This window comes from Cornus florida, unplaced genomic scaffold, assembly GCF_030987335.1.
Source record: "Cornus florida cultivar Cherokee Brave unplaced genomic scaffold, ASM3098733v1 CherokeeBrave_3.0.0_Hap2_Chr01, whole genome shotgun sequence".
Classification (NCBI taxonomy): Eukaryota; Viridiplantae; Streptophyta; class Magnoliopsida; order Cornales; family Cornaceae; genus Cornus; species Cornus florida.
The window spans coordinates 120571112-120579006 of NW_026775571.1; positions in this window are offsets into that span (position 1 = coordinate 120571112).

The window sequence follows — 7895 nt, forward strand, 5'->3', positions numbered from 1 at the left end:
TTGGGGGTTTTCACTTCCATTGAGGTAGGGGTGTTCTAATCTACAACTTCTTGGTTTTTATATGAATTTTCCCCTTAAATTTGATCATAAGCATGCTAATTTTGATTACCTAGTTTGTGATTGTTGTAAGTATGATTAATTAAAATGATAAGTATGTTCCATGTGTTATTTGAATTCATATATATAACTAGATTCATTACGGTGGATGAGCATGCCTAGTGTTGACATATTATATGCCCCATGATTATTTATTTTTTTATTTATTGCTTTGAAAAAAAAAAAATTGATGCTATGGTTATAAATAAATAAATAAATAAAATAAATGAATATTTAGAAATTCTTATTAAATTGTGATGATGATGTAAATGGAATGTGTGAAAGCCTATAGTTGAATTGATGATTAGAAGCACGAAGCATTCATGCATCCATCGGGAAGAGAAAATGGAAAAATGTTTTCAAAACAAAGGAAATAAATTTTTGGGAAAGTATTTCTAAAAGTGTTTGCAAAAACTGGACGCCTAGGAGACGCCTAGTGGTCCGTGATGTTGGTATAATCTAGAAGGGAATGTAGTTGAGTTAACTAGGCCAGATGCGACGCCTTGGAGGTGCCTTGTGGTCGTGGATAGTTAACCAACCTCCTTTTCGTGACGCTATGGAGGTGCCTTGGGTCAGATTACACTAACGGTTTATTTGTTGAAACGGAATTATTTCAAAAATGGGAAGTGACATTTGCATAACATTGCACTTCAAGACATTGTGGTAAACTTATGATTGGTTGATATTTGTTACATACTTGTTATTATGGTTGAGAATGTGCGCTTCCCTATAGCATGATCCCATTCACCTTTCATCTATTCATTGTATGGATTCATGGAGACATAAGAAGTGTGTTTTAGACACTTCCTACTGAGTTTATGCTCACCTCATTATTTTTAACATTTTTCAGGATACGGAAAAGAGGTGGCGGACGACGATCCACCACAAGTTTAGACAAGCTTGGGGATCTATTTTATTTTTGCTATCTTTTGTATTAGAACTCTAATATTTTGGAAATGTAATATTAACTATCTTGTGAAACTTTAGTTTAATTGGTATAATGTTGTAAGTTATGGACTATTAAATTTTAGCTACATTTTATGGACTGTAACTTGATGTAACTAAAGTGTATACCTTATTTGGATGAGATGGAGGAAGGGGACATTTCATATGTATATAACCATCTTGGGAATGTGATATAATATCTGTATTATGCGTTGAGACATGATTTGTTATTTTTAAGGCCCAGTGAGGCTATTGCATTTTTTTATGTATTTCAACAGGTTGTAGAGGAACATTTTCTGCGGAGGTCATGCCGATTTTTTATTTATTTATTTTGGTGTCTTTTGGGTCGTTACATATGTCACGTATTAATGTAGGAAATTGCGGTGTTGTCCGGTTAACCTCGGGTTCGGTTAAGGACCCAATTAACGATTCAAACCCACGGGTTCGGGTCGTTACAAGAAGCCAAGCCAGATCAGGTTCCACCAAGTAAGGTGTCGCTTTGTCTTGGTTTTGCTCTTTTCGGAGATCAACGAGCTCGATGGAGTCGTCGAAGCGGTCGGATAGGCTGTTCTTAAGGCGATGAATAAATCGGTGCGACAATTTGTAGTGGATGTATATATATATATATAGGCTATATATGAATATAGAGTGTCGTGCAAAAAAATAAAGTGTGATTGTAAGGTTACATGAGTAATTTTCAGTTCAAAAGTAAGGGTGAAAATGTCTTTACAACTATAGTGAGGGCAAATATGGTATTTCAGACTCAAAAATGGCTGATATCATTGTTGACCGGCGTTGACTGTCACCGAAAAAGGTAAAGTGTTACGAGAGAGCTAACCTTGAAGGAGGTTGGTGTAATTTTTGAAACGTTGAGGTAACTATCTGTAATTAGGCCTAACCTCAAGGGAGGTAAGTAAAATTATTCCATTAAACTTTTTACAAGTTTTTAGGTTTTGTTTGGATGCCAAATCTTATAGGGTGTATTATTGTTCAAAAATAGGCTAACTTATATATGGTTGTCAATACAACAAATCTCAAGGATGTCATTGTAATTAACCCTAAAATATATATGACGTCTATATACTGTCTTCACTCTGAAAAAGGTGTAACGACCCTAAACTAATACCATTTTAACAAAAAAATTCGGCATGACCCCCCCTAAAAATGGTTTTACCACAACCTGTTTAAATGCATTTTTAACCTGTCTCAGCACAAAAAACATATAATACATTCCAACATCCCTTTCATCCATTCACCATGCTTTAGCTTAGTTCATTCTATAGTGGTATAACCACATACTATATTATCCAGATACCATAATTACAATCCCAAAATACAAGATTAATATCAAATGTCCATAAATATAATTACAATAATAAGAGTTCACAAATCTCTATACCAAATATAACAAACTAAGATTTTACAAAAAATATGGGTCTTAATACAAAAATAGCAAAAAAGTCTTCTAATCCAAATTAAGCCTGTGGTAGAAAGTTATCCGCCATTTCTTTCCCGTTTCTTGAATTTTTTTTATTAAATAATAGGGTGAGCATAAAGCTTAGTTGATAGCACTTAAGACACGTCTCTTGTGTCCCAGTGAATTCAACCAAAGAATAGAGCAATGGGAATGGGGGTTATACTATACCGGGATCATATCACTTAACAATCAACTCAAATATAAACAATATAATGTAATGGGAATGCAATGCATGTCGATGTCGCTCCCCATTTTCACATCTAAAAAATCATCACTTTTAAACTGTTAATATAACCCGCCCTTTGGTGACCCCGCAACGACACGAGAGAAGGATTGGCTAGTGTCCCTGACCCTTGGTACCCTCGCGGCGTCATTATGGGGCCCAGCTAGCTCAACCACGCTAGGGCGACTCCCTAGTTCCCTCTAGGCTATATTAACACTCCGGCCCTTTGGTACCACCGCGGCAACCGGGTTTTCATAAAACACTTTTCATCAAACACTTTCCCAAAATCCCCCTTTTTCATTTCAAAACAATCTTCCCAATCATGACCCATGGTATGCATGTATGTCTTGCTTTCACAATGCCTTAGAATTAAGAGATTTTATATTTCACATTTGAACATACTCTACAAATATTGAGAAAAAATTACACATGCCATCACATATCATTTCTAACAAATTTTACAACAATATAGGCATGTTATATCAACTATTAGACAAGAAATTAACCAAATAAACACATTCACCTACAATTCACATAGCCTATTTAATCACAACTTCTCATATAACATCTACATCATCCACAAGACAATTAATTCATAATCAAGAATGCTTTACAACAATTTAAGAGGAGTAATTCACATAGGAGCAAGAAAAAAGAACTCATAGTGGGCTTCTGTAACTACCCGAAAAGATACCAAAATAATAATAATAAAATCTATAAAAATTTCGGTATGACCTCCGCCGAAAAAGTCCCTCTACAACCTGTTGAAATACATAAATAGATGCAATAGCCTCACTGGGCCTCAAAAATGACATATCGTGTCCCAACGCACAATACAGATATTATATCACATTTTTAAAATGACTACATACATACAAAAATCCTATTCCTCCATCTGATCCGAACGTGGAACCCACTTAAGTTACATCAAATTACAGTCCATAAAATGTAGCTAAAATTAAAAGTCCATAGCTTACAACATTATACTAATTAAACAAAAGTTTTACGAGGTAGTTAATATTACATTTATAAGATATTAGAGAGTTTTAATACAAAAGATAGCACAAATAAAATAGGTCTCCGTGCTCGTCTAAAATCGTAGTGGATCGTCATCCGCCACCTCTTTTCCATGTCCTGAAAGATGTTAAAAATAATGGGGTAAGCATAAACTCAGTAGGAAGTGTCTAAGACACACTTTTTATGACCCCGTGAATTCACATAAGGAAGAGGTAAAAAGAAATGGAGTCATACCATGAGGAATACATATTCTCAACCACAACAATAAATATGTAGCAAATGTTAACCAATCACCGTTTTACTAAAATGCCATGAAGTGCAATGTTATGCATATGTCACTCCCCATTTCCGAAACAATTCCGTTTCAACAAACAAACCGTTAGTGTAATCTGACCCAAGACACCTCCAACGCGTCACGAATGGAGGGTTGGCTAACTATCCATGACCACAAGGCACCTCCAAAGCGTCGCATCTGGCCTAGTTAGCTCAACCATACTCCATTCTAGACTACACTAACAACACGGACCACTAGGCGCCTCCTAGGCGTCCGGTTTTTCGCAAACTCCTTTAAAAAATATTTTTTTCCAAGAACAATTCATTTATTTAAAAACATTTTTTCCCTTATTTCTTCCCCAATGGATGCATGAATGCTCCATGCTTCATTTCATCAATTCCACTATAATGCTCCCACATACTTGTTCAAATAAATTAATAAATTACTAAAAGTACACAATTCATTTTCTCATCCCACATTTTGATAGTAATTTAAATATACAATTCACAAATTTATTTCCATAATTGTACCATAATTTTTTATTTTATTTTATTTTATTTATTTATTTATTTTTTTTTTTATAGCAATTGAGATCATGAAAACAATCCAACACTAAGCATACTTCTTTACAAGTTAAAAATTATCATACCAATAAGCCATTTAGCGCACAACGCATATTTATCACCATCAACATAAATAACCCTAACAAATATAATCACAAAAAATTAAAATTAATCATGCTTAAAGTCAATTTAAAGTGGAAATTCACAAAGAAATCCAAGAATTAGTGGATTAGAGCACCCCTACCTCAAATTGATGAAAACCCCCAATTTGATCCCAAGAACCCTAGAATTTCGAACTTCCTAGAGAGCACTAAAGTTGAAATTGCTGGTACCCATGCGTAGATCTCGCCATGCTCTCCGACTTTGCTTCACAAGGTTCTATTAAATTCCAATTGAGTGAAGCTAGATCAAGTCTTGAACTTGCAAAAAGAAAAAAAAGAAGAAACTGTCGAGGTGAGAATGATGCAGCAGAGAGAGATAGAGAAGCTAATGATCTGCGAAATGGCCTTATAGCCTTTGTTATGTTTGAATTTATTGGTAGGGCCCATAAACTTTTGAAAAAAAACTTTTAACTTTAATATATATATATATATATATATATATTTATATATATATATATAAACATTACATTCTCCCTAACTTTAAAAGATTTTGTCCCCGAAATTAGGCCATACATGAGGGAGAAAATAACTTTGGATACTTGGAGCGAACCTCCAATTCGAGCTCCCAAGTAGCCTCCTCAACTCCATTATGCCTCCAAAGAACCTTTACCAACGGTATCATATTTTTCCTCAACACCTTCTGTTGTGTGTCAAGGATCTGAATTGGTCCTTTCTCGTAGGAAACATCTTCATCAATGTCCACATCAACCCAACTCAAAATGTGAGACGGATCTGGTTCGTACTTCCGTAGCATCGACACATGAAAGACATTATGAACCCTGTCCATCTGTGGTGGCAATGCTAGTCTGTAGGGAACCTCTCCTACACGGTCCATGATCTTAAAAGGTTCAATAAATCGTGGCGACAACTTGCTATTCTTCCCGAACCTCATCAACCCCTTCCTTGGAGAAACCCGAAGAAAAACGTGGTCTCCCACCTCAAAGGATAGCGGTCGTCTCCGCCTATCTGCATAACTCTCCTGTCGGCTCTGAGCTGTAAGTAATCTCTATTTGATCAGTTTAATCTTCTCGGTAGTCTCGAGTACAATGTCGGGTCCTAAGGCAGCTGTCTCGCCCACCTTAGTCCAACAGACATGAGACCTACAAGGACTACCATACAACGCCTCAAATGGAGCCATCTGAATACTCGCCTGATAACTGTTGTTGTAGGCAAACTCAATAAGTGGAAGGTGATCCTCCCAACTACCACCCAAGTCAAGTACACAAGCTCGAAGCATATCCTCCAAGATCTGGATGGTACGCTCCGATTAGCCGTTCGTCTATGGATGGAATGCAGTATTAAGGTGCAACGCTAAGCCAAACGCTGCTTGAAGTCCTTCCCAGAACTTCGAGGTGAACTTAGCATCCCTATCCGACACAATAGCCACTGGAACTCCATGCAATCTCACAATTTCTTTCACATAAAGTACACCGAGTGCCTCTGCGTCATCTGTTGCCTTAATAGGCAAAAAATGAGCCGTCTTAGTCAATCTATCGATAATGACCCATACGGCTTCATTTCCCCTCCGTGACCTAGGAAGACCCGTCACAAAATCCATTGCTATCTCCTCTCATTTCCACTGTGCTACCGGCAATGGTTGCAATAAACCAGCTGGTCTCTGGTGCTCGGCCTTCACCTGCTGACAGGTAAGACACTTAGCTACAAACTGTGCAACATCCTTCTTCATTCTATTCCACCAATATTGACGTCTCAAATTGTGATACATTTTGGTACCACCCGGATGAACTGCAAAGTGGGAAGTGTGAAACTCCCATAAGACGTCCTCACGACAAACTGTGGGAACAACCAACAAACCCCTAAACCGTAGACCTTCATCTGCATGTAAGGTCCAATCCTTCACGGTCTCGCCACTGGAAATCAGAGTGTAAATGGCATCTAAATCTGAATCATGTCTCTGTGACTCAATCACCCGTCTAACAAGAGTGGGTTGAGCCACGAGACTCAACAAGAATGCTGACTTACTGCTATCATCATCATCATCATCAAAGCAATACAATCCCATTTTAGCCAAATCTTCCAACATCTTCCATTTCTGAATGGCTAAACTAGCCAAAGTCCTATGAGATTTCTGGTTTAAAGCATCAGCTACCACATTTGCCTTGCTGGGATGATACTGCAAATCAAAGTTGTAATTCTAAGAATTCAACACATCGCCTCTGTCTGTTGTTCAAGTCCCTTTGGGAGAAAAGGTACTTGAGACTCTTGTGGTTCGAGAACACCTCAAATCTCTCACCATACAAATAGTGTCTCCAACACTTCAAAGCAAATACAACTGCCACTAACTCTAAGTCATGAGTAGGGTAGTTAAGCTCGTGAGTCTTCAACTGTCGAGACCCATAAGCCACTACTCTATCATCTTACATCAGTACACAACCCAAACCATCACGTGAGGTGTTACAATAGATCACATAACCTAAGCCACGCTTAGGTATCACCAACACCGGAGCTGTAGTCAACTTTGTTTTAAACTCATGAAAAGATGACTCACAGGCCTCATTCCATGCAAACTTGATCCCTTTCCTGGTCAATCTGGTCATAGGAGCTACCAAACGGGAAAAATCCTTTACAAATCTCCGATAATAACCCGCTAGGCCAAGGAAACTCTAGATCTCAAAGACATTCTTAGGTTGCTCCCAACTCAAAACTGCCTCTATTTTTGAAGGATCAACTGAAACCCCACCTTCCGAGATAACATGTCCCAAAAATTTCACCTCTTGTAGCCAAAACTCACACTTTTCATACTTGGTGTACAAATGGTGCTCCCATAGAATCTACAACACTTTACTCAAATGGACCTCGTGCTCCTCCCGAGTCCGTGAATACAAAAGAATATCATCCACGAAAACTACCATAAACTGATCCAAGTAGTCGTGGAAGACACGGTTCATTAAATCCATGAATGCTGTCGGCGCATTAGTTAAACCAAAAGGCATAACAAAAAACTCATAATGTCCATACCGCGTACGAAAATCAGTTTTTGGAATATCCTCCTCTCTAACCCGTAACTGATAATAACCTGACTTCAAGTCAATCTTCGAAAAACAACTGGCTCCCCTTAACTGATTAAATAAATCATCTATCCTTGGCAAAGGATATTTGTTCTTGATGGTGGCATGAT